Source organism: Sciurus vulgaris (assembly GCF_902686455.1).
Source record: "Sciurus vulgaris genome assembly, chromosome: 15".
Lineage (NCBI taxonomy): Eukaryota > Metazoa > Chordata > Mammalia > Rodentia > Sciuridae > Sciurus > Sciurus vulgaris.
In genome coordinates, this window is record NC_136476.1 from 54,382,665 (window position 1) to 54,409,302 (window position 26,638).

Sequence of the window (26,638 nt, forward strand, 5' to 3'; positions counted from 1 at the left end):
TAACAGGTGGTTAGGTATTGTTTGTATATATCATGAAAACGTATCAGTGAAAGCAAATGTTCTTCAGTGTGTTAGATTCAGATGCATTTAATCCCTGCTCTGCCATTTTGATGGATCTCATTGCCACAAAAGTTCTTTTTCTAATCTGTAAATACATGGACATTTTTGCTCTTTCCTGTCCCAACCTTTTAAAGCAACTTTAGTATTAGCACTTTTCTTAACTTCTGCAGTAATAAATGCTACCTAGATCAAGAAGATGTCCCATTTGTTAGGGAATTTATAATCGCTTTGGGTGGAAACAAGTGGCTGTTTCTCTTCTAGGATTTTGAGATCTTATGTAGAAGAATCTATCTACTAAATTATAGATCAAAATTCTAAAAGGTTTAAATTCATAAATGCAGTAGGGAATTCTTTTTCCTCTTCTGGAGAAAAAAAGCTCACAGACTGCAGAACTATAGGTAAGGAGTATTTATGCTTTTTCTGGGTTGAATCAATTACACAAGGATGGTATATAAGTCTATAAATATACTTTGGAGTTTTTAAATGATTTTTTAAAAAGATTTTATTTTGTTAAATGATGATTGGAAGCAACACTTTGAAGAACCATGCATAACTGAGTTTTATAAATTCCTTTGTTATTTTCTCTTTCATTGGCTTTTCTGTAGGTAATTCTTGTTAGATGCAAGGGTAGATTGTTGGTAGTTGAGAGAACCAGATGTCATAATTCCAGCTCTCATGTTTTCTGTTGCTGCTGATTGTTAGCATATTAGTAAATGCTGCTTTTAAGTGCTGTTAATTTCCGTATTGGACAAAATTGTGAAGTTAATGAAAGTCTATTTGGCATCTTCTTGAACCTCTCTTTGGTGACTCTTCTTTCCTGATGATGTTATTTCAGTGCCTCAAACATAGTTTCCAGAGGACCTTGAGTTCTGCAGACTAGTTACAGTAAGCTCTGTTAAGGTCTTGACTCATAAATGACTTAAGAGGTTACTGTGGCTTATCAGTAGTACTTATATTTGTTTCACAAGAATGAATTTCTTCAGGTGGAAGAATTATTTTGATAATATCACCAACCAGGTGATATTGACCTGGTTGATTACCATATTCATTAAGTAAAAAAGATTTTGTATACTGGGCTATTTAGTAATAAGTGATGCCTGAGTTTTTCTGTGATTTATGCCTCTTAAATTTTTAGTGGGTCTTCTGTAGCTAACAAATTGTCATTTTAAAAACAAAATGAAGATTAAAGGCAAAAAACATAAGGAATTACAATTACATAGATATATTATTTAGTCTAGGTTCTTTATTTTTTGACTCAGTTTTTAAATATGCTAGGGAGCTTCAACAGCTAGAAAAATCCATTAGATTGTAAATATATTACACTTTTTAAAAATCCAATTATTTTTACTGTTTTCTTAAAATAATTAGTCTTTAGTGTCTTTCAGAGCTTGACTTTTTTTTTTTTTTTTTTGTACTGGGAATTAAACTCAGGGGTGCTCAACCACTGAGCCATGTCCCCAGTTCTTTTTATATTTTATTTAGAGACAAGGTCTTGCTAAGTTGCTTAGGGCCTTGCTAAGTTCTAAGGCAGGCTTTGAACTCAAATAATCCTTCTGACAGCCTCCTGAGCCACTGGGATTGCAGGCATGTGCCACTACACCCAGCTTATAGCTTGACTTTTGATAATTTTCAGAATTTTGTCAGCTCTTTTGGTGTTACAGATTGATTTTGAGACAAACATTCACTATTTCTCTTGTCTTTTGTTCTTACAGAAAGAAATTTGACTTGAATTAGTATATGTAATACCAGTATTTATGAATCATTAGTAAGTTATCTTTGAAGATATTTCTTTTTAAAAAGTTGAAAATACAGAGTAGACATGTTTCAGTGGCTTATAAAGTACCACCAGCATTGATATTTTAGCTTTAGAAACAGTTCGTGTATAATAACATGAATAAGTAAAGTGAGTATTCTAATAGTATACTAAGTATTATTTTGATTGGTGTCCTTGTTCATTTTAAAAAGTTAAAATTTACTTTTTCTAGAAATTAGGAAAACAATTCCATTAACAATAGCCAAAACAAAAACAAACAAAAAAACCTTGGGAACCAATCAGAAGAGGTGAATGACCTCTACAGTGAAAACCATAAAACACTAAAGAAAGAAATTGAAGACCTTAGAAGATGGAAAAACCTCCCATGTTCTTGGATAGGCAGAATTAATATTGTCAAAATGGCCATGCTATCAAAAGCATTGTATAGATTCAATGCAATTTCCATCCAACCTTTAATGATGTTTTTCACAGAAATTGAAAAAGCAGTTATGAAATTTATTTGGAAAAATAAGAGACCCAGAATAACCAGAGCAGTCCTTAGCAGGAAAAGACAAAGCAGGAGGCATCATAATACTGACCTCAAATTATACTGCAGAGCTATAATAGTAAGAAGAGCATGGCACTGTCACCAAAACAGGCATGAAGACCAGTAGAATAGAATTTTTTAAAAGAGACAGAGACAAACCTATATAACTACAGTTATACTAGTCAAAGTTGCCAAAAACATGTTGGAGAAAAGATAGCCTTTTTAGCAAATGGTGCTGGGAAAACTGGACATACATATGTAGTAGAATGACATTTAACCGTTATCTCTAATCCTGCACAAAACTCAAAGTGGATCAAAGACCTAGGCATTAGACCCTACACCTGCTAGAAGAAAATGTAGGCACAACACTCTTTAACATGTCAGCTCAGGAACTGACTTCCTTAATGAGATTCCTCAAAAGCACAAGAAGTAAAATAAAAAATTGATAAATGAGATGACATCAAATTAAAAAGCATCTTCACAGCAAAGGAAACAATCAAGAGCATGAAGAGAACCAACTGAATGGGAGAAAATCTTTGCCATCTAGCCTCTGAGATATGGCACTGATATCCAGGATATACAAAGAACTCAGGAAACTTAACACTAAAAAAAAAAAATAATAATAATAATAAATAAAAAATAACCCAGTCAATAAATGGGCAAAGGAACTAAATTAAAGACACTTCTCAAAAGAAGAAATACAAATGGTCAACAAATATATGAAAAAATGTTCCACATCTCTTGCAATTAGAGAAATGCAAATTAAAACGACACTGAGATTTCATCTCATTCCAGTCAGAATGGCAATTTTCAAGAATACAGTGTTGGTGAGGATGTAGGGAAAAGGGTACTTACATTGTTGGGGGGACTTCATATTGGTGCAACCACTCTCAAAAACAGTATAGAGATTCCTGAATAAACTAGGAATGGAACCATTGTATGACACAGCTATTCCAGTCCTTATTTTATAACTAAAAGATTTTAAATTGGCATACTACAGTGACATAGCCACATCAGGGTTTATAGCAGCACGATTCACAGTAGCCAAGCTATGGCGCCAACCTCGGTGCCCTTCAAAGATGAATGGATAAAGAAAATATGGTATATATACACAATGGAATATTACTTAGCCATAAAGAAGAGTGAAATTATTGCATTTGCTGGTAAATGGATGGATCTAATTAATAAGCATTGTGATTAATAAGTACACTATGCAAGTGGAACACAATATCTTTCTAAGGGGGTGATGCAGAGAAGCAAGGAAGGCAAGATTGAGTTACATTTTTGAAACTCAAATAATAGTGGAATACCATCTACTCAGGAGAAATGTTGAAAGGTATGACTTTCAGGAAATAATTGGTAACATATGAAACTTTAAAGAATAGTTAATTGTTTTACCCAGCAATCTAAGGAAATTATCTGAAATTTAAAAATTATATAAAGAATGTGGGTTCTCCCCCACTTTTCTGTGATGCTCAAGATTTAACCAAGGGCTTCACTCATGCTTATGCAAGTCCTTTACACTGAGCTGCACTCCTAGCCCAGGATGTGTGATTTCTTTCCTTACTTTTTTTTTTCTTTTATTTTTCATTGCACAACTGAATGTTGAACCCAGAGGTACTGTACCACAGAGCTATATCCCCAGCCCTTTTTATTTCTTAAAACAGGGTCTTGCTAACTTGCTGGGGCTGACCCTGAACTTGCAATCCTCCTGCCTTAACCTGCATGTGACACATTGTATCTAGCTGTGGTTTTTTAATTAAACTTTTTATTTTGAGATAATTAGAGATTTACATGCTGTGTTAGTGAGAGTTCTCCAGAGAAACAGAACCCGTAGGATATGTATATAGATATTTGAGAGAGGATTTGGGAATTGACTCACATGATAATAGTTTTTGGTTGAAAAGTTTCATGAGTCATCTTAAGGCTGGAGAACCTGGGCTTAATAGCAGGGCTCAGTCCAACTCTGAAGGCCTCAGAATGAAGAAAGCCAATGATATTACTCAGTTTGAGACCAAAAGTTTGAGTACTCAGGGAGAGGCCTGAGTATAAGTCTTAGAATCCAAAGGCTAACCAACCTGGAGTTCCCATGTCCAAGACAGGAGGCGAATGTGCTCCAGCCATTGGTTCAGATATGTTTGCCTTCTGTATTTGTTCTTTATGATCCCCAGTCTATTGAATGTTTTCTGCCCACGTCGAGGACATCCTCTTACAGACACACGCCAAATAATTTTTTCCCAGATTTTTAGTTAGTCATAATTCAGTCAAATTGACAGCCTAAAATTTATCATCACATGAAGTTTTATGAAATAACATGGAACTCCTGTGTCCCCTTAACCCTGTTTCCTCTAGTGGCATAACATCTTGCAACACTGTGATAAATTATCACAGATATTGATATTAATACAGTCAAGATAAGAACAGTTCTGTTAGCCAGGTATGTTGGCACATGCCTGTAATGCCAGTGAGGATCACAAGTTCAAGGCCAACCTCAGTAACAGTAATAGTGAGACCCTGTCTCTCAATAAAATAAAAAGGTTGTGGGTTCAATCCCTAGTACCACACACACACACACAAAACCCCCAAACAAACAAAAAACAGTCCTGTCACCAAAAGGACCCTTCCCCATGTTGGCCTTTTATAGGCCCCATTTCCTCTGCCTTCCATGACCTCTGGCAACCTCTAATCTCTTCTCCATTTCTATAATTTTGAAGGTTATATAAATGGAATCAGTGTGTGTGACCTTTGAGATTGGCCTTTTCCATCTCCTGGAGATTGATTTTAGTTGTGTATACATTATTTTTATTGCTGAGTTGTATTCCATGATATGGGTGTACAGGTGAAGAACACAGATTCTTTCCAGTTTTGGGCTATTATAAATACAGCTGCTATAAACATTCATATATGGGTTTGTGTGTACATAAGTTTTCATTTTTGTAATATAAATGCCCAGGAATGCAGTAGTTGGGTTATATGGTACTTGTATGATTAGTTTAAGAAATTCCTAAACTTTTCTGGAGTAGGCATACCACTTTGTATTTCCATCAATATTGTATGAATTCAAAGGATGTGTTTATTAGATTTACAAGGGAAATAACAATCCAGCAAAAGTGAAATGATTGTTGTTGGACATCTATTGTAATATATTGTGTGGGTCATCAGAAGTGTTTATATAATTTTTTTTTAATATGGGAAAATGGTTATGTTAGAAAAGCAGAATCTAAACATTATTATCTCAAGCAACAAAGGCATAGAAAATAGAAGTGATTCATAATTGGTAATTTAAATAAAGAATGTTTATGTCAAAGGACATTTTTATTTTAGCTTGATTCTTGTGTCACTTCTAATAGCTCATGGACTCCTTTAAAGAAAAGGAGGGAAAGAGTATATTTTTCCCCATATAAAGCTTCTTTTTGCTACTTTTGAAGGGTTTGGGATATTTGCTCTCTAGGACAATTGCTTAGTATTTTACTAAGTGCCAGTAGCCTTAAGAATAATATCCTGTGGTTTACTGGATATAGTTAAGGTACTGATCCAGCCTAGTTTTATTATCATCTTATCATGAGAATATATATAAATGCTCTCATTCTTTAGCATGTAAAATGTGTATTTCGTCTTCTCACTTGGAATTGTATCTCCAAAATAAGGTCTCTTGCTTATTTTGTGTTCTGGCAGCTCAACCTTTCATTTTCTGTGACTTCTAACTGCTTCTGCTTCTGCTGTTTATCCCCTTTTCTAGAAGTTCTTCCCATTTTATAGCCTGTGTCCCCATCTTCCACATACCTGTTCTATCCCTTTCTTCATGGTAGAATTGTCCATCTTTCAGATCATATGATCTGATCAACCCTCAGGAATTGTATTTAAGATTAAATGCATTTTAAAAAATAATTTCTTAGTTTTGTTTAAATACTGTTTTTGTAGAGGCTATTTTTTTGTCTCTTATTGAAATATAACAAATGAGATTGAACCCAGTAGTGATGTAATGTTTGAATATAGCAATTTCATGTGCTTTAGGTAGATATTTCTTTAGCCTTATGGGTTAAATATTCTTTTATTAAATCAGCATGGAAAGTCAACTACACCATAAATTGTTGCTTCAATGCAAAACAGAGCCTTAGATTTCAAAGAATATTCTGTAGTTAAGTATGCAGTCTTTTGGGATCTCTTCCTTGGAATATATATGTGTATTTTATTATTAGTAACACTGCTAAATGTTAGTTGCTGTCCTCAGCCTCTGACTATGCTTAATAGCATTGCAGTGTCCTTGCTGTGTAAGTCATATGAGGTTCATTGAAGCCAAAGCTATTTAGGGAAGAACCAAAGAAACACAAGACATGTAAACCCCAAATACTATATCATAGTTATGAATGCTGTGAATGAGAAGACAGAGATAAGCCTGAACTGTAGCACTAAATATAGAACTAGGGCTTGGACACATTGACTGTATATTAAGATAACCTGGAGAGTTTAAAAAAACTACTAGTGCCTAAATCTTATCCCAGGAATTCAGATTAAATTGGGACCTGGGCAACAGTATTTTTAAAAGCTCCCACATATTCTTCTAATGGTTAGCCAAAATTGAGACCCTCAGTTTTGTACTAACTTTGAAAGCAAGGAGCCAGGTCAGAAATAGCTACAGACTTGGAATAATCACTGTACCTAGTGAAACAAAGGATAATCTTTGTGCAGTATGGAAAGCATAGCTGGATTGTTTCTTGATTCCTCCTGCCCCATTGAGCCATACCTAAAGAGAAACACCATTAAAATTGTTATCTTCAACAGTGAAGTGTAGCAGTATATCATTATGAAGTTCTATAGTTTAGAAAAGTATAAATCCAGTTTTTGTGAAGACTAAGGTTAAGGTAGAACAAAATAAGACAGGTGATCAAGACTAGTATCATCAGTGATGTCATGTTGATAGCATTTTGTTCTTGGTAAGATGTAGTGAGAATCACCCTCACTACTGAGGTCTTCTTCCTTACTATAGTGTTGTAATAAGAAGGCGCTTACCAGATGTCACCCCTTGACCTGGGACTGTCCAACCCTCCAGAACTGTAAGAAATAAATTTCTTTATTAATTCCCAGTTTGTGGTGTTCTGTTATAGTAACACTAAACAGACTGAGACAGTAACCTTAATCCTAACTAGTAATTAACAGAAAATGATGCCTTGATAGTTAAGACATTGTACTGATGAGTATGATTTCTAGCTAGCTTCATTAATTGACCCATGACAGGGTATGGATATGTCACTCTCTTTGGAAAACCAAGGTAGGTTCACTCCCTGTAGATTAGAACACTAATAGTATTTGTCTTTATGGTTTAGAGCATATTTCAGTGTTTTACTATTTCAGTGCCCTGCAAAAAAAAAAAAAAGGTTTAACAGGAAAAAAAGAAACAAGGTAAAACTGTGAAAAGAAAAAAGGGAAAACAAAGAAAAAGGAAGAAAGAAAAGAAAAAAAATGATTGGCATGTAAGCCCATTTATTTCAAATTATGTGGTTGGAATGATAAAACTCAATTACAATTAGAATGTAATAAAAGAAGTAGTTGGTATATGATGTTGGAATAATTCATCTTTAATGTGAACAGTGATATGAAGTTCAGCTGTTGCAGCAGAAGTATTTTAGAAATACCAAGCAGTAAAAAGTAAATTTGGGATCACTATTGAGAAAATTAAGTAGCCATTAGATCTTTTTATGTATTTGTGAAAATAAATTTGAAGGCGTTTTTGAAACCTTAACAACTCTGTAGGAAATTACAAATGAGTAAAAGGGGATGGGCTTTTAATAAATAGGGTGATTTGACAAGTTTTTACTTGTGGTGTTCCTATTGTATATCAAATTAATGACTTGTAATGATGAGTGAAAATAATTTATTTTGCAAATCAGGGTAATGTTTGTCTGTTTTTGATGTGTTTTATTTAACTTTCTTGATACTCTCATATTCTTGATAGTGTGTGGTCATTGATTCTTTGCTCTTTGTCATGATATAATATTTAGTTCTTTTTGTTAGCCTGAGTTTTATCTTGATCTTCAAAATAACCAGGCATGGTATTTACATGAAGCAGATAAGCATGACCCATGTAAATCTTCGTTGAGTCCCTGAGAGTGTGTTTTTCCCCCCTTTTTCTTTTTAAAAAAATTATTTTTTTTCTGGCAGCCTTAATAATGTTTTCATAAAATATGATCGATTTATAAGTCTGTTTAACATGCCTTTCCCTTTTTGTCTTAGTGCTTTGCTTCTAAGTTGCAGATGCAGTGACTGAACAATACGCTGTGTGGTGTGACAGGTAAATTTCCCAATTTACCTGCCGTAATAGTGTGCTGTGTAATGCCATTCAATCATCTTTGAATTTTACTTGCCTGATTAGTTGAGTGAAGCAGATTTTCAATTTAAATGTAACTTCATCTGCTTGATTAAAAATGTAACAGAACATTATCTGCTGCAAATAAATTTCAGTGGAAGAGATGATTTTGCCTGTTTAAAAATAACATCTGTTTATATTGGCTGGAAGCAGACGATTAATACCTCTCTAATTTCGAGGTTTACCAGTCCAGCTCACCTGTCTCTTTGCATGGATAGTTGAAATTGATGGCTGTCGAGTATAAACATTTACCTGTTGATGTTTAGTTGATGGATTTCTTTTTTAAGGATAATACAGAATCCCATCATTGGGCATTCATTTATTTGCTGCTCATCAAGATGATTGACAGTTTTGCCAACAACATGGAAAAAGGATCTTCCTTCATGATGCATACGAGAAAAATTTTACCCCTCAGTGATGAGTGCCCTATAGTAGAAAAACAGATTCTTGTGAATTCCTTTTTATAGTTGGTATTTATTTGAATTCTGAGTTTAGAGTCCATGAGTATAAATTTAAGTCAAGTGTGTAGAAAATGAGGGTAGTACTCCCCTGCTGGCATCTTTCATCAAGTGATTATGTGTGTAGGCCATACCGACAAGAAAGGAGAAAGATAGGGAAAACCAAAACGATTTTTTCCCCCAACGTTTAGCATAATGTTAGGCATGTACTAGACCACTCAATAAATATTTATTGAATTTGAATTAAAAATTAGGCCTAGAGTATATTCAATATTCTAAAAATGTAACAAACAAGATTTAATCATTTAAACATAGTTTAAAAACTATAACAAAAAAGAAATTATCGAATACTGGTTTGTCACTTTTTTTAAATGAACATTTTCCTTTAGGAGCTTATTGAAAGTATAGTTTTAAATACAGAATTTTGTAACAAATTTTATCTGGGGGGAAAAGGCATTGTTTACCATTAATTTTCCTGACTGGTAAAACTGAGTTGAAAAAAAATGTACACATTTCTAACTCTAGTAAGGTAATAGTACAGTTCAGTGGTTCCTAGTATATTTGGTCTACAATAAAACAATATTTGTTTTTTGAAAACTGGTGTAGTTCTACGCTACACCAAAAACTAGTCTTTTTAAAAATTTTATTTATTTATTTTTGATTTTTGCAGTGCTTGAACCTATGGCCTCACACATGCCAGACAGGCATTCCACCACTGAGCCACATCCTCAGTGCCTTTTTTTTTTTTAGTCTGTTTTGAGTGATATGAAAAACATAAAATTATACATACAAATGGTGGTGTTTTAAAAGGTTTCTTATTCTTTTTAGTCATACATGACAGTAGAATGTATTTTGATGTATCATACATAGAATGTCACTTCCCATTTTTGTGGTTGTACATGACATGGAGTTACACTGGTTGTGTATGCATATAAAAACAAGAAAGTTAACGTCTGATTCATCCTACTGACTTTCTTATTTTCATCCCCTTATTTCCCCTGTTCCCCTTTTGTCTAATCCAGTGAACTTCTAGGTGGTCACGTTTTTTTAATGCTTAACTTATTTTGGGAGAAGATTTTGAACATACCACTTAGTTGTAGAGAAATACATTGTTTTGATAATATTTTTGTTGTCCTTTGTCATTAAGTAAATTAAAGTATTAGTGGTTCGAAAGTCACTGCATTGGTAGATTGCAAGCACTTGTCCCAATTGTGATATTAAGGAGTTCTTGGCCATATAATGTGTGATTTGAATTGAAATTATATTTTTGAGGCAGATATTTGAGGGGATTTCATCAAATTGTTTTTAGTCAATAATCAAGAAAATTGGTTTCCCAAATATGTAAGATTTTTAACCTTCAATCAGTTTTGTGGATGATTTAGATGTTTTATTTACAAATGTAAGATTTAGGGGTCAAATCTTTTTAGATTCATCAGGTTAATCTTGAATATTTAGCAGAAAAATTTTGCCATAGTGTTTTGAGAGAACAGCTCAAACTGTAAAAATGTACAGAAATATAAATATATTTGGCATGTTCTTCAGTTATAAATTTGTAATTTTATCGTTGCAATAAATTGATTTAACCTTATTTAAATACTTAAATGTAAGATGTGCAGGCTTTTTATTTTTTTAAAAGATCAGTGTAAAACAGAATATTATATTTGTTAGCTTTCTTTGTTTCTTATCCTTCTTGTTTTTTCATGGTTTGCAAAAGGTAGATGAAATTTTTGTTTTATTTGTCCAGATAATATTGAATTTGTAGAATGAACAAACTCAGCAAAAAACAGTTCATAACTAAAGAAGAAGGTATACAGGTTGAAAATCCAAAATATCTAAATCTAAAATGTTCTAACCCTGAAAATCCAAAATAACTAAGTCTGAAGCTTTGAGTTCAACATAATGCCATAAGTAGAAAAATTTCACACTTGATTTCATTTGACAGAGTTGCAGCCAAAATGCAAGTGTACCAAAACAGTGTATAAAACTATCTTCAGGCTATGTATATAAAGTATATATAAAACAACTAAATGTCATTTTTAGACTTGTTTCCCACCCCCAAGATATCTCATGTATATGCAAGTATTCAAAATCCAGAAAAATCTGAACTCTAAAACACTTTTGTTCACAAAATTTCAGTTAAGAGAAATTCAACATGTATTACTTGAAGTTTATATTACTACTTAGTCTGACTTCAGGATCTATGAGACAGACATCTGCTCGTTCCTCTATGATTTAACTTTATATCTTTGTCATGTATTTTCAAAGGGGGTGAAGAATGTTCATAATGGGCATTATTTCTAATAACCAAGACTTGAAAATAACCCAGATGTCAGTATTTGATGAATGCATAAATAAAATGTGATATAGACGTTTTCTTATTTTTGTTAGTACATTGTAATTATATGTAATGGTATTATTCACTTTTGCATATTTCTACATGCACACAGTATAACAATATAATTGGAAAATGTGGTATATTCTTCCAATGGAATATTATGTAGCCATAAATAAGTAATGAAGCATTTCCTGGAGATGTAGCTCAGAAGTTGCTTACCTAATTTGCCTAGGCACTGAGTTTGATCCCCAGCACCAAAAAAAAAAAGAAAAAAAGAAGGAAGTATGAATAAATGTTACAATATGGATAACTTCAAAAACATGCCAAGTGAAAGAAGCTAGACACAAAGGGTCACATATTCTGTGATTTTATTAATGTGAAATGTCCCAGATAGGCATATTCATAGAGATATGGTAGATTAGTGGTTGCCAGGGACTGGCAGGAGATTGAATGGAGAGTGCCTGGTGAGTACAGGGTGTGTACAAGATGTTATGGAATTAGATAGTGGTCATGATTGCAACAGCTTTGTGAGTATAGTATACTAAAAACCAATGAATTTACACTTCACAAAGGTGATTTTTTTTCGTAGATGAATTGTATTCATTAACAAAGAAGGGAAAATATATAAATTGTTGGTTTATAGAGAGGTTATTATCGGAAGAGTTTGTCATTGTTTATTCTTCTTGACATTTAAGGCTTTAATCTGATGCTGAGAGAACTGAAACTCTTGACTGACCTTTTTATAACATTTTTAAAAATTACAAAATTGTAGTTATCAGCCTTTTATAAAATTTGGAGAGTAGCATCTTAATTTCTTCGATTATACAAGTACCTTTATCTCTTTATTATTAACATTATTTTGGCTTATGTGTTTTTATATATCTTTTAAAAACCACAGTTACCTTGTAGTTCAAAAGCTATGTATAAGATAGGTTTGAGGAAAATCAGGTTATTCTGAAACTGTGCTGTTGTTTTAATTTTTTAATTTTTTATTTTTTTGAATATGATTATATCGCTGTTATTTATTTCTCAACAGGTAATTTTTCTAGCTTCAATATTTTCCCCTCAAAATAAAAGGAAAAAAAAATCAAAAACTTTAAAACTGGATCACTTGGCCCTTTATCTTCTTGTCTCCTCCCAGTTCAAAATGCTTGCATCTCTTGATGGCCAGCATCCTCTTGGATCCTCTTGGATCCTCTTGGATCCTGCAGTTTGGCTCAACGCACGATCTTCTTGGTGGTTTTAGCCTTCTTGCGGAAAATTGGTTTCGTCTGCCCACCGTAGCCCCTGTTTCCGATCATAGCGCCTCTTTCCTTGGGCATAAAGGGAATCCTTGCCCTTCTTATACTGGGTCACTTTGTGAGGGTGGCGCTTGCCACACTTTTTACAAAAAGCCCTTTGGGTTTTAGGTACGTTGACCATCTTTACAATAGAGGTGTCTGCGCGATGAAAACTGGAGATCTCGCGACTGCAGCCTTCGCCTCGCCACGCTCGCGCCTAACACGTGCTGTCATTTAAAAAATTTTTATTGTATTCATTTCCATTTGTGAGATTGATGGCCTTTAGGGTAGATTGTAAATATGTTGTTAATCTGAAATCATTAGGGAAGGAAAAGTAATTTTACATAAAAAATTAATGTAAATATTTGTGAAATGTAAATATATTCTAACAAGTTATTTTGACTAAAAACTAGCATTTTTTGGATTAAAATCTTATAAATCAGCATTAGCCTTGTAAAATGTTCATGTGATTGAAATTAGACATCTCAATAGTATAGTATGTACCTTTTGAAATTGAGAATGTTCACTTTGTGACTCAGAGGAAAAGATAGATACTTGAATATAAAATATTAGTTCAGCTTTCAAAATCAATCCAGTGTAAAATATTGGTTGCCTTAGAGGTCAGTCATACTGAATTGTATGCTTTATTATTTGAGATGAGGTTTGTTTTCAACCTGCTGCAGAAATCCTTTACCTTCAGTTATATTTTAAGCTGCTTGAGTATATTCCTAGGTTAATTCTAGCAGTTCTTGGCCTCCACAAGCATTATTATTAGCAATTTTTTTCACTTTCCCTTCTTTTAATTCATTTGAACTGAAGTATTTTGACCTACAAAAATAATAGTTTGCTTCAGTTTACTGTAAAAATATGACAGTAGAGCAGATATTTCCTCATTGTTCTTTGTTGAGTGGTTTACATATATTAAATGATTTCATTTACACAACAACCCAACAAAGTGGTACTAATATCTTTTATTTACAGATGAGGAAATAACTGTGAAGAGGTAAATTCACATGCCCAAGTAAGTGAGATACTTGGGATTTGAACCCAAGCCACCTTGCTTCAGATCCCAGACATTTAAAATGACAATGCTATGTTGCCTTTGTAGTGCTGGGTATTGAACCCAGGGCCTCATTTGCGCTAGGGAAGCACTCTCTACTACTAAGCTAAGTTCCCAGCCCTGTCTTCTACTCTTGATCCAGTCTTCTCTTAACTTTTGGTAGTTTTGAAAATTCAAGTCCAATTCCTTTTCTTACCTTAAGCCCTTGTTTTTTGCCTACACAGTGAAGGGTTAGTGAAGAGTTGATCTGTAATTGTATTATGTTTGTATTGTAATTGTGTATTTTTCTTGTTATTTCTACCTGTAGGGATACTCAGTCTTTCAGCATAATCTGTTATATTGATGATCATCCTTGTGTGTTACTTTGTAAATTTTAGAAGCCTTCTCTAGTTCATATCTGTTAAGCTAACACTTTTTGAATGATTTTGTGTTAGACCTTATTATGAAGCAATTAAATATGTATAATAATGTTAACCAAAGTGAGCTAAGAATCAACTTAGTGTGTGTCATCTGAAGATTCAGACCAAGTACTTTGGCTCACTGGTAAAGTAAGTTATTTCTGTTTTATTTAGTGCTTAGTGGCAGTTTTTCTGATTGTCATTATGGGCTTGCATCCAGGGAACAATCACTTAATAAAAATATGCCTGAGCTCAAAGAGCTGGAAGTGCTCTACTTTTTACTTGTAGGGCCTAACAGAATCTTTTTTTACTCCTGATCTGTCATCCATTCTGAAGCCCCTGACACCTCTCTTTCTGGAGTTCTTCCTTTTTATTCTTGGTATTAGTAGGGAAATAGTATCAGTACCCTCAAGAAGGAGATTGGTTTTAATCCTGTGTTTAAATCACCCTGGTGTTTTCATACTTGTTTAAAATTGTAGTCTGTTGCAATGGTGTGTGAATCTGGTATGTTAAAGGGACAATTTGATATACACTGCATTAAAAGCAGTAGATTATTGGGCTGATAACATCTAGGTTATGTTGTGGGTTTCTTACATTGGGTGAAATGACCTTGGACAATAGACCTCTTGGACCCAAGTAACCTGAAATTTTGTCTTAAAGAAATAAACCAAAGCTGCAGTTTCATTTCAAAATACAGAAGAGCTGAGGCCAAGTACTTTGGGTAGTTTTTGAGTTTGAGAATGAAATCATACTGTATTAAATTAATATCATTAATGATTTTTTAGCATATAAAACTATTTGTCTAATGTTAGATTATCAGTAGTCTCAGAGATCCATTAAAATAGTGATAGATGGGGACTGGAGTTCTCATGTTATTTTGGTATACTAGTCTTAGGAAGCAGCCATTGTATAATGGAGTGTTAGTTTTATTATTGTTTACTGTTGCCATTAGATGTTCTTATTACATATAGTTTGATTTGAAAATAGAGAAGTTAATTATGAAGTGGTTCCAAATTTCTAAGTTGTTTTATGGGAAATTTTAAAAATCTATAAAAGTGGAAAAGATAACAGATTTCCCTCTGTGTCACTTGTCATTAGTAGTAAACAACTCATGACTATCTTGTTTAATCTACATCTTTACTTTTTCCTCTCCCTTCTGGATTTTTAAAAAAAGCAAATCCCAGTTACTAATTATTTCATCCATAAATATTTTAATCTTTATCTAAATGATAAGAATTAAACTACTGTTTCACATCTGACATTTATAAATGTCAGGATGATTAACAAATTATAAGGCAAGATAAAAGTAATTAATGGATAAATCACTAAAATAATAAGTTAATTTAAAATCATGATCCTAATAAAGAATATCCATTGCAATTGGTTATTATATCTAAATATCTGTAGGTTTCCTTTTCCTGCTATGGCTGGGCACAGTGGTGCACGCCTGTAATCCCAGTGGTTTGGGAAGCCGAGGCAGGAGAACTGCAAGTTCAACCCTAAGCAACTTGGTAAGACCCTGTCTTTAAATTAAATAGAGAAAAAGAGCTGGGGATGTGGGACAGTGGTTAAGTTCCCTTGGTTCAATCTCTGGTAAAAAAAAAATACAACAAAAAACATGTTCTAAGTCTAGGGATATAGGGTCAGTGCTTGCCTAGTTCAAGACCTAGTGTTCAAGACCCTGTGTTTGACCCCCAGCACTGCCCCGCCCCCCCCAAAAAAGGTTCTAAACATGAGTAATGATACATATTTAGGTCAATGTTATTTATTTACGTCTAGATTTTTATCCTCTACTTTATCCTGTCCCACCTCTTGTGGATTGCATGCATATAAATCTTGAAATTTGGGGCAGGAGAAATGAAAGAGGTTAATCTACTTCTAAGACTGACATCATTTTCAGAATAACTGACTCCAAGAATGAGCAGAATATATTTTATTTAATAGCTATGAGAGATGGATTTTTATGAACTTTTATCCAAAGTAACAGGTTCTCACCTTCAGTGTAAAGGGTGTTATGAAAATGTAAAGTTCATTAATATGCTGTATATTTTTATCCCCTTGAATGTAATTTAGAGATTATATACTGTAATAGGATTTATGACATTATACTGTTTAATCTTTAGGGTGTTACAAACACATTGAGGACAGTTGGCAGTAACTGAGGTTTGCTTGCATTTTAAGAATGTATTAGTATTATTGAATATCATACATTTTAGTTAAAAGCAGACAAAATTTATGCTGCTTGAATGTTTATAGATTCAAAGATAATATTTTTCTGCAGACCAAGAATAAAATCTTTAAGAACTAACCAGATTAAAGATGAAATGATCTATCTCTAAGGTTCAGTTTTAATTAATACATGGGGGAAGATATTGACTTTTCTTCAAAGTGTTTGTTTCTATGTATCTGAATTTGCACATATTCAATAACCTAGGATGTATAAAATGAAACAAGCTCTTCAATTTGGCATTCAAAAATTCTGACTTAAAAAAGATAAGTTTATTTTTCCAGTATGAATACCTTACTATTCTAAAATAAAAGAAGAAAAACAATGGTCCAATGAAGCTTTTTCTTTTTCCTTTTTCTTTGTGCACAGCATGTATATTGATTTTACCAGCATTAAATGTCTTTTATTTGAGTCTTTAAATTCATTGCTCAATTTTTTTAGTTTATTTTAATCCATTACTTATTTTTTAAAGTTGAATTTGAGTATTTTAGATTTCAAACTTCTAAAGGACAAAGAATATATCTTTTCAGTGTGTGACCTTGACAGTATCATGCACAAGTAGGTACTCACAAGGTCTTTGATGAACTTGTTTCCACTTAGGGAGAGAGAGGATCAATGGAAAGAAATGGGGAAAATGGCTTTGCTATTAAAGATCAATGGATATCTGATTTTTCACACAGTTACCCTTATTTAAAAGTTGAAAGTGGCAGTTATGAAGTCTTTTTGCCTTCTTGTGTTGTGTGTGGAGTTATTTCTCAGTTGTTTGATATATTTTTATCTGAGGTATTATATTTGCATTGAAAACTTCATCAGATTCTATAACACCTTTTGCTTTGTTTTCAAATAGAATATAATTGAAAGATGTCAAGAGAAGGACAATAACCATTTCTTCCCTCATTTTTAATGTACTAAATTTCCTTCTCATGTCATATTTCTTATCCCTGAAGAACTTTCTTTGGCAGTTCTTTTAGAGCAAGCGTGTCTGCTGGTAGTAAATTCTCTTAGTTTTGCTGCATCTGAGAGTGTCTTTATTTAACCTTCATTTAAGGATATTTTCCCTAGAATTCTGGTCTCGCAGTTCATTTTTTAAAAGCATGAAAAATGTTATTCTATTTCCTATTGATCCCCCTTCATCTTTTTTATCTGGTAAGATTGCATGCTTTCTATTAATTTATCTTCAAGTTCACTGATGATTTCTTCTGTCATATCCATTCAGCTATTGAACCTATACAGTGAGATTTTCGTTTGGTTATTGTATTTTCCATTTTCCATATCTCTGAATTTTCCATTTGGTTCTTCTTTATGTTTTGTTTTTTCAAAATTTCTTTCCATTAATTCTAAGAGTGTCAGCACTTACTGGAACATTTGCATGACAATGGTTTTAAAAATCTTTTGTTATCTTATTTCAATGTTGTTATCTGTTAATTTCTTGTTCCTCACAAGTTGAGGTTTTCCTGATTCTTCATGTGTCAAATTATTTTGGACTATTTCCTGACAGTGTACGCACTATGAGACTCTTTGTCTCCATCAAATCCCCTGGTGAATGTTGATAGTTTTTTGTTTTAGTAAGCAGTCAGTGCACTTGGGTTCAGGTTGGGTTGTGCAGTTTTCTTTTACAATCTGATCTATCCTATATGTGTGCCAAATATTGGTCTGCCTGGTAACTGGGTAGTTTTCTATTGTAGAGTTCAGTTTTCCAGCTTCAGCATGCACAGCTTGGGTTGAGGAGTAAGCACAGGAATTTATAAACAACTTTTTGGGGTCCTTTTCTTTTCATAGTCTCCTTGGCATGTTTTGATTACTTGGGCCTTTCCATTTGGTCTTCCAGCCTCAGAGCTGGGACTTTCATTACCCACTTCTGATGCACTTACAACTGTGCCTGCATCTGAGGCCAAGGATCAGGAAGACAGAAAAAAATAAGCTGGAGTTTTGGGCAGTCTTTTGAAGAGGAAGTTTTCCTCCCTCAGGGTTTTAGACTCTTGCATGTGTCCATTGCTACTACTATCACCTTATCCACCACCATCCTAAAATTGCTTGGGGACTTGGGTAGAAGAGACTTTTGAAAAGAAAAAAGTTAATGCTCAGGCATTAATAGACTGCTTTCCTATCCCTCAGCCTAGAAATAGAGGACTGCTTCTGGAGTTCACTCTTTCTACCCAAGTGTCTACTTCCAGAATTTGACCTTTGAGTATAGGCCAGGATTCCATAGGGGGAAAGTGATAAACTTGCTACCAGTTTGATGGTTGTTCAGAGTCTGATCTTTTCAGTCTTCCCAAACTAGCTAACTTTATGCTTTCTATCTAAATTTTATACTTGCATTCCATGGAAAAGGCAGAAGAGAGTGTGCTTATTCCATTTTACCTGGAGTTAAAACTTCTGGTATATTTTTGAAATCACTGAAAATCTTAAAACAAGTGAAGCAGTTCTAACTAAAGGGCATGGATTTTTCTTATTCTTTGATTTCCTGTCTCATAATTGTTTAAGATTACATGTGTTAGAATTTATACTAGGAAAATTAGCCAATTTGTTGGTGTGTTTAATGTGCAAATTTAGAGAAGCATTTTGAGCTATGAAGGAGTTTGCATTTTTAGTTAAGCAGGGTAAAGAAATATTTTCCTAAGGGAAAAGTACTTTTATTTTTGTCTTTCTGATTTGTCATAAGTAAGATTCCAGTCCAACTATCTTACAGTTATTTTCTCACAAGTCATTTTTGTTTGTTGGAAGTACAGTGGGTTTCTTTCTTTTTCTTTCTTTCTTTCTTTTTTTGAAAAATCATCAGTTCATTTTTCAAAAGTATATTGAGTTTTTTTCCTTATTCTTATTTCTTCTTACCTTTTTGTCCTTTGTATTTCTTCATGTTCTTTACAACTCCTTCCCACACCCCCTGTGTTTCTGCTAAAGTGGGTGGATAGAAATTATGTAGGGGTGCTGCTCTGAGAGTAGTTTGAACTCTGATTGAGAGAATAATCCTGCCCCCTCCCCAAAGGCTGTCTTCATCAGCTGTCCCCCTGGCTAATTAGAATTCCAAAGAGCATTAATAACCATTTAAATTAATCCGATTATACCTGCAATTGCTAAAGGTGAGGTTCAGGCTTTTTAACCCCTGTTAATGAACGCAAACACGAATCAAAACTGGGTAGGAATTTTACATTTTATTTTCATTTTTGCCCAAAATTAAAGAAAAACCATTCACTTGCTTCCTTGGAGCAATCTAGTTTTCAGTAATACAAGGAAATGCTGCCTTCATAGGAGACCTAAGCTAAATAGCTTGATTAGTGAAAATACATTTTGCATTGTTTGTTAAAGTCCTTTGAGACAGAGATGTAGAAAACCACCTAACAGTGAATAATCATTTAGTTAAGTGCAAAGGTGATATAAAAGAGCTAAAAATTCTCTTGTAAAATCTTAATTTTTCAACAGTAATTCAACAGTAACAGTTTCCCAAGGTGCACTGTGCAGATGGTTAAACAAGTGTACTTTCACAATTTTAGATAAAAAAGAATGGAAACTGACCAGTTATAGAGTTAGAAGCCCTACAGGTTATCTGGGCCAGACTTCCTCATGTATAGGCAGTCTCTTTAATGCTGTGATCTAGTCACCTAGCTTCTGTGGAAACATCTCAGTAGCAGAAAAAAAGGCAGCCCATCCAATAATCAGATGACTTGTTATTGTTAGAGAATTCTGATCTGAAATTAATAAATAATAAACTATTTTTTTTCTTTCATTTTGCTCCTTGAGCCATAGAGAATTGTTTCAGTATATCACATTTCCCCTGTCCCCCTTTACCTGGTCCGGCCATACTCTTATAATGTCTATTACACCAAAGTTTTTGAAATTTAAAAATGTACTAGAGAATAAAATGTTTAGTAAACAGTGCAAAAGCAACACTTCATACATGGTTGAAATTGGAAAATTTTAAAGGAAGGAAATGAACAGTAGGATGAAACATTTCTTTCCGTGTAATAGGTTATTTCTCAAAGAACTATTCTTTTAAGTGCTGATGTGTGTGTGCCAGCTGTGGAAAGTGTAGATTCAAGAACTAAGTAAGAAAATTTAATTGGTTTGAGAAAAAGACATCTTCTGAAATCTGCACGGCACTCCTTCAACAAAGATATCTTTTAGTCAATAGATGTCATCCCCAACACCTGTCTGAAATAACTCATTTCTTTTCCTGATTACCACTTATAGATTTTTCCCTTTTTAAAAAAAACTTTACACAAAATGTAAACTTCATACATTGGGATTATTCTTTGGTCTGGATCTTTTCTTTGAATGAAATAAGCTTTGGGATGCTTATTTAGATGTTCAATGGAACAGTGTGGAGAACAGTAATTGTGTTTGGGCTAAAGAATTAATCCACTTAGTCATGGGAAGCATTACTTAGCTTTTTCTTAGTAGCTGAATTGTGGTGCAACTTAGGGGCTATTTTAGGATTTTATCCTCAAATAGAAACTTTTAGAAATGAAAGTTTATTTGTATTGATGAACATATGCTTTTGAATAATGACCTATTGACTTAATTTCAGTGAAAGTAAAGTTGTTTTTAATTCACAGTTCATATTTTATGTTTATGAATTAAAAACTACATCTTTGTATTGCTCAAATTTAAAAACAAATCAGTATCTTTCAGTTAGAAAGTACCTTCTAACAGATAAAATGGTTTAATAAAATTAACCAGAGTGGCTTCAGGAAGGAATTGCAACTTAAAAATTTTTTGATAATTACAATAAAATTACTTTTATCAACAGTAGTTATTCTCCTAAGACAGAAAAATTTGCTGCTTTTCACATCTAGCAGGCCAAAAAAGATATTCAGAAAAGTCTTATTTCCTCCTCAGAAGAACAATGATCCTGTGTTTTATATAAAACATTCCTTTAAATTGTTTAAATAATTGGACAAAAGAGAATTTCTCAAGTGATATAAGCTGCATACATGCCCCTACTGTAATACCATCTGCCAGGATCAACAGCCTGAAAAAAATATGGTAACTTTTTTTTTTTTTTTTAAACTTAGTACTTATCATAGCTTGTTTATGTTGTTCGATTTTTCATTGTTTCAAATACACTTTATATGCACTATAAATAAACTTTCTATATGCCTAGCATAAGGGTGAACTCTAATGAGATAGATGGATATATGAAAGATGGAAAAAAAGTTATAAGTTTGCCTATTGTGGACATTTTATACAAGTAGAATCATCTAATATGTGGTTCCTTGTGACTGGCTTCTTTCACTTAGCTATGTTCTTAAGCTCCATCCATGTTACAGCATCTATCAGAACTTAATGCCTTCTAATGGCTGAATAATATTTAGTTGTACCACACTGTATTTCTCCATTCATCTGTTGATGAGCATTTGAGTTGTTTTCACTTTTTGGTTGTTAACAATAATGCTGCTGTGAAAACCCATGTACAAGTTTTTCATGGACATGTTTTTAATTTTCTTGAGTATATACCTAGGAGTAGAATTGCTAACTCTTACTTATTCTCTCTCTCTTAGAATATACAGTTTATTGTTTGCTTAGTTACTCTTTCCACTCTTAGTCTCATTAGATTTCGCCAAATCAGGCTTTAGTTACTTCCCTGATCATCCCCCTGTCTTTCACTGAGGAAATTTTTTTTATTTACCTTTCAAGGCATGGGTTGATTCTGTCTCTTCTATAAGATCTTTGCCAGCCCTAACCACCAAATAATTGTTTTTGTATTGATTTTTAGAACTTGACTCATTGCTGTTATATCAGATTTTATGGTAGTTATATAATGTAATAATGCATATTTGTCTCACTGGATTTTGAGTTGTTTTGAATATAAGTATTGCTAGAAATCTGCATTTCTTTATTGTATATCAAAATGCCTAACACAAAGCACTCAGGGTTTGTTGGTTAACTTTTAAAATCTTCTTGTTTGGTTTCCCCATGATATAAATAAATGCACCTTACACCTGCTCATTTTCCTGCTCCTTAAACTGGCATTCAAGACTTTATAGTTTCGATTCAGGCAAACCAAAGTACTCATTTTGCTAGATTCTTCTCAATTTCTAGCTTCCTCTTTTTTTTCCTACTTTTCCTTCTGTGCACAATGCTCCTTTCCACCCTGTCTCAGCCGTTACATAGCCTTCCTACCCTTCAAGCCCATTTGTGGATCAGGCCATTAGGTATATTTCTAAATGATATTTAAGAATTTTCATATGTTCCTATGGCCAGCCTAAGCTTTAGAAACCTTTTACAAGGGTTGGACCAAGTATATTTAGCAGTCTCTACTTTTCAAAGTAGGGACTTTATAACTTTTTTTTTTTTTTTTTTTTTACGGTGCTGGGGATTGAACCCAGAGCCTTATGCTTACAAGGCAATCACTTTACGAACTGAGCTATATTCCCAGCCCCCGGGACTTTATAAATTATTGGTGCAAATCACCTACCAAATCTGTATCTCTAATTCCTTCACTCCAAGTGATTTTTCCCTTTTCCCTACTTCCCCATAATGCTCTTTTAAAAATTCTTGTTAAGGCGCTCGTAATTTTTTGTTGTTGTTAGATATATGCTCCACTTTCCTGATTAGATTGGGGCAGGTTAAACACCTTATTCTTTGTTCAGGATGGTCCTGTGAATGAGTTAATTCATGGAAGGTAGTTATCTGCATAACCATATGTTTGCCATAAAGGCATCTAGTTATTCAGTACTTTCTGGTGTTAGATGTTTCCTGGGCATGTCACATTGGATTTTTACTTTTCTGGAGGGCATATATTTATTTATGGCAGTTTAAGGATATATTTTAGTTTATAATGATAGAGGCATTATTAACTAGGTAATCAAACCCACTAAATAGATGGCAATGTGGTAATAAAACCAATTTGAAAAAAAGATGGTAGTTCCTTGTAAATATGTCTAAAGTGTCAAATGTAACATATCTTGGGTTGATAGCTTATATATTCTTACTCCTCCCTGTGCTCTACCACTGAGCTATATCCTGAGGCCCTTTTTATTTTTAATTTTGAGACAGGGTCTCTCTAAGTTGCTCTGGCTGGCCTTGCACTTGTGATCCTCCTGACTCAGCCTGTCACGTTGCTGGTATCACAGGTGTGTGTCATTGTGCTTGGCTTATATTCATTTTTTCATAGCCCCATTTTAGGAGAATGAGTGTGATTGAGCATGAGAATTGAAATATTTTCTAAGGGACCAAGTGCACCTCAAGAAATTTTTAAAGATGATAAAGACCTCAGCATCACACAAAGGGTGAAAAGAGGGCTAGAAAAGCTAGAGTATTATTTAAGTAATAGATGGGGAAATCTGCGATATTGTTGAGAACATAGAGTATGGTCTTTGCACTGAAATAACCAGGGGTTTCTTGTTTCATTTTTGACATTGTGAACCTTGAAATTTATCTGCTATATAAAATAGAGATGATAATAAAAGACTGTTTATTAGGAGCAAATGCAAATCTATCAAAGGGACTTAGCACAGGGACTGGCTCATGGTAGCTATATAAAAATTCTTTCCCTGAATATTTATTAAATCAAATTGCTTCTCTGCCTTTTTTTTTTTCCTCTGCTCTCAGGGATTTCTTTCTCTTTCTTAATGGGTTCAGATCCTTTAAAGTTCACTTAAACTCTTATTTCCTCCATAAAGTTTTTCCTGTATGATTCTTGTCACCCAATTTCTTCCACTTTACCATACTGGGTATTGAACCCAGGGGTGCCCTACCACCGTGCTTCTTCCCTAGCTGTTTTTATTTTCGTTTTGTGGCAGAGTCTCACTAAGTTGCCCAGGCTGGCCTTGAACCCATGATCCTCCTGCCTCAGCCTCCTGGGTAACTGGTAGTATAGGCATGGGCCACCATGCCCAGCCTAATTTCCTCCTCTTTAAAAATGGGAATTTTGAATTGACTGCCTAGTCCCTTTCTACTCTTCATTTTTGTTCTCTAGGGGGCTCAGGTGCAGACAGGTATTGATATTGCTCTTTGAACTACTATGGCACAGATTTGCCTATATCACACAAGTAAATACTCTAATTCATCTTGTACTTGGTGTTAAATTTTCATGTGAATGTGGATATATTAAGCATAGGCTCTGAAAATTTGGATAAATACTACTCTATCATTATTCGTCACTTGTGTCATAAGTAGCAGTTGAATATATTGAGAAGTATTAGTATAGCTTTATTGGGACAGTGCTTTTAATAGAAAACTGGAGAATCCTGTTTGGCTACCTGATTCTATTATGATTCAGGAGATAATTCAGAGATGCTATGAAAGACTTGAGTGCCTATTTAGTAAGTGGGCAGGGCTGTTTAGAGTTCAATGGAAAATAACTCAAGAGCAAGAATTTCAGGTCATATAGGTACAGAACCAAGCAGTATGAAATAAGATTTGGTGTAGGGAATTGAATTAAAGTAATGGTACTGGGCAAGTGCAACTGAATAGGTAAATGGGGTGGGGTAGAGTAATAGACTGTAGAGGCGCTTGGGTGGTTGGAGTAGAGCTTGGGGTTGCACAGACATCATGCTTTAAGTTTAAGTGATGTATTCATTATTTTCATGGAGCATTTATTCTTCTCAAAGGGAAGATTTATTTGGGGTGTTGTCCTGGTTAACTTCTGAAAGGCTTCTGTGTGAAATTATGCTGGAATTGGTTTTAAAGATGTAAATCCCATAAATCCACAGCTTGGGTAACAAATTGAATCTCTAACAAATACAAGGAATTTAAGAGAAAATCCCATTTATAAGAGAATAGCTAATATTTATTACAAGCAGTTGTTATATAGACAAATTCTATATCCAGTGGACATCTTTGTATGTAGTCACTACCTAGTCTCATGTAGGTATTTGAGCAGAACTGAAACTCAGATTTCTTGGATTCTGGAATCTTTGTTAAAGGTAAAGCTCTTAAATAAGTGTATAGATTACACACCTAAATGCCTAAATGATTTTGTTGAAAAATTCAGTCAACAAATATCTATTACATTATAAGCCACTGTGGGTACTACAGAAAAAAAATACAAAATAAGAGGTTTTTTTGTTACTGTTATTGGGTTGTTTGTTTTATTCCTATCTCCATATATATGAAGATTATCACCTAGATCGCATATTTGTCACATGATCATACAAACCCATGTGTTTTGTGTTTGATGTAGCAGTTCAACAAGGGAGAAAAATCATGGTTTTGGTGTAAATGTGGCATATTGTATAGGAAAAGAAATAGTTGAATTTTAATCCTAGAGAATCTGGTATTAGGAGAATTTAACTATGTAGAGGGAAGAAAATGGCATTTTTTAAAAACAGATAACAGTATGAGTAAATTACTTTGGGGGAATGTAATGTGGTGGTAACTGAATGTGAATTATTCATTAGTTTTAGATACTACCTACAAAAATTTTAATTTAGTCCGAAGTCTAGGGGAGGTACTTTACACTAGACTGGTAATGGTAGTTTCAAAAATAAACAAATATTGCCAGAATAATTTTGAATTAGGTATTACTAGGATTTGATGACTTCATGAAAAGGTTGATGAAGAGATGAATGAAAGAGAATTCTGAAATTGTAGTTTGTATAGATTTTTAAAAATATTTCTACCACTGACCTGACAGAAAAAGGGAAGTTGAGAGACAAGATAGTTTACTGTTAGATATGTTTAGTTTCAGTTTTCTGATTTTCATGAAGAATTATGAGGATACTTTAAGAAATGAATAGAATGTATGTCAGGTCTTGATATAAATACATGTAGAATTTTAGACATGGAAAAATTTCAGAAATCATGTAATCTACCAATTTTATGCTTTTGCAACACCCAGATCTCTGCTTTTGTTTTTCTAGGTCATACTGCCCACTACAGAAATAGTTTGATACACGTTTGGAATGAACAGTGAAATAATGAACCAATTCTTCTTTACAGAACTGTTGTATTGGAATTTTATCTATAGATGCAGCCACTTTGCCAGATCTCTGATGGGACCAACAGTATTATCTCCTTAATTTTAATAATGTCTTTTGCCAAGGATTGTTCAAATGAACAAATATAACTATGGTTCTGTAGCAAATAAAGAATATTTGAAATTAAAGGAAACCTAATTTAAGGACACAGCTAATGTAAGGACACAGGCATGTTTTTAATTGTGTAGTGATATTGCAATTCATACCTTATAGAAAATATTTTATTATTTCTATTG

The 26,638-nt window shown here is 33.6% G+C and overlaps 1 protein-coding gene and 1 pseudogene across 3 annotated transcripts in view; one reads left to right on the plus strand and one right to left on the minus strand.

Moving 5' to 3' along the window:
• The window catches only part of ZCCHC7 (zinc finger CCHC-type containing 7), a 230,835-nt gene that overhangs the window by 47,021 nt on the left and 157,176 nt on the right, over positions 1–26,638 (plus strand). The gene's annotated exons all lie outside the window — the stretch shown is intronic.
• Positions 8,605–13,017, minus strand: LOC306645643 (large ribosomal subunit protein eL42-like; annotated as a pseudogene). The gene has a single exon. The product of its transcript is annotated as a large ribosomal subunit protein eL42-like (transcript).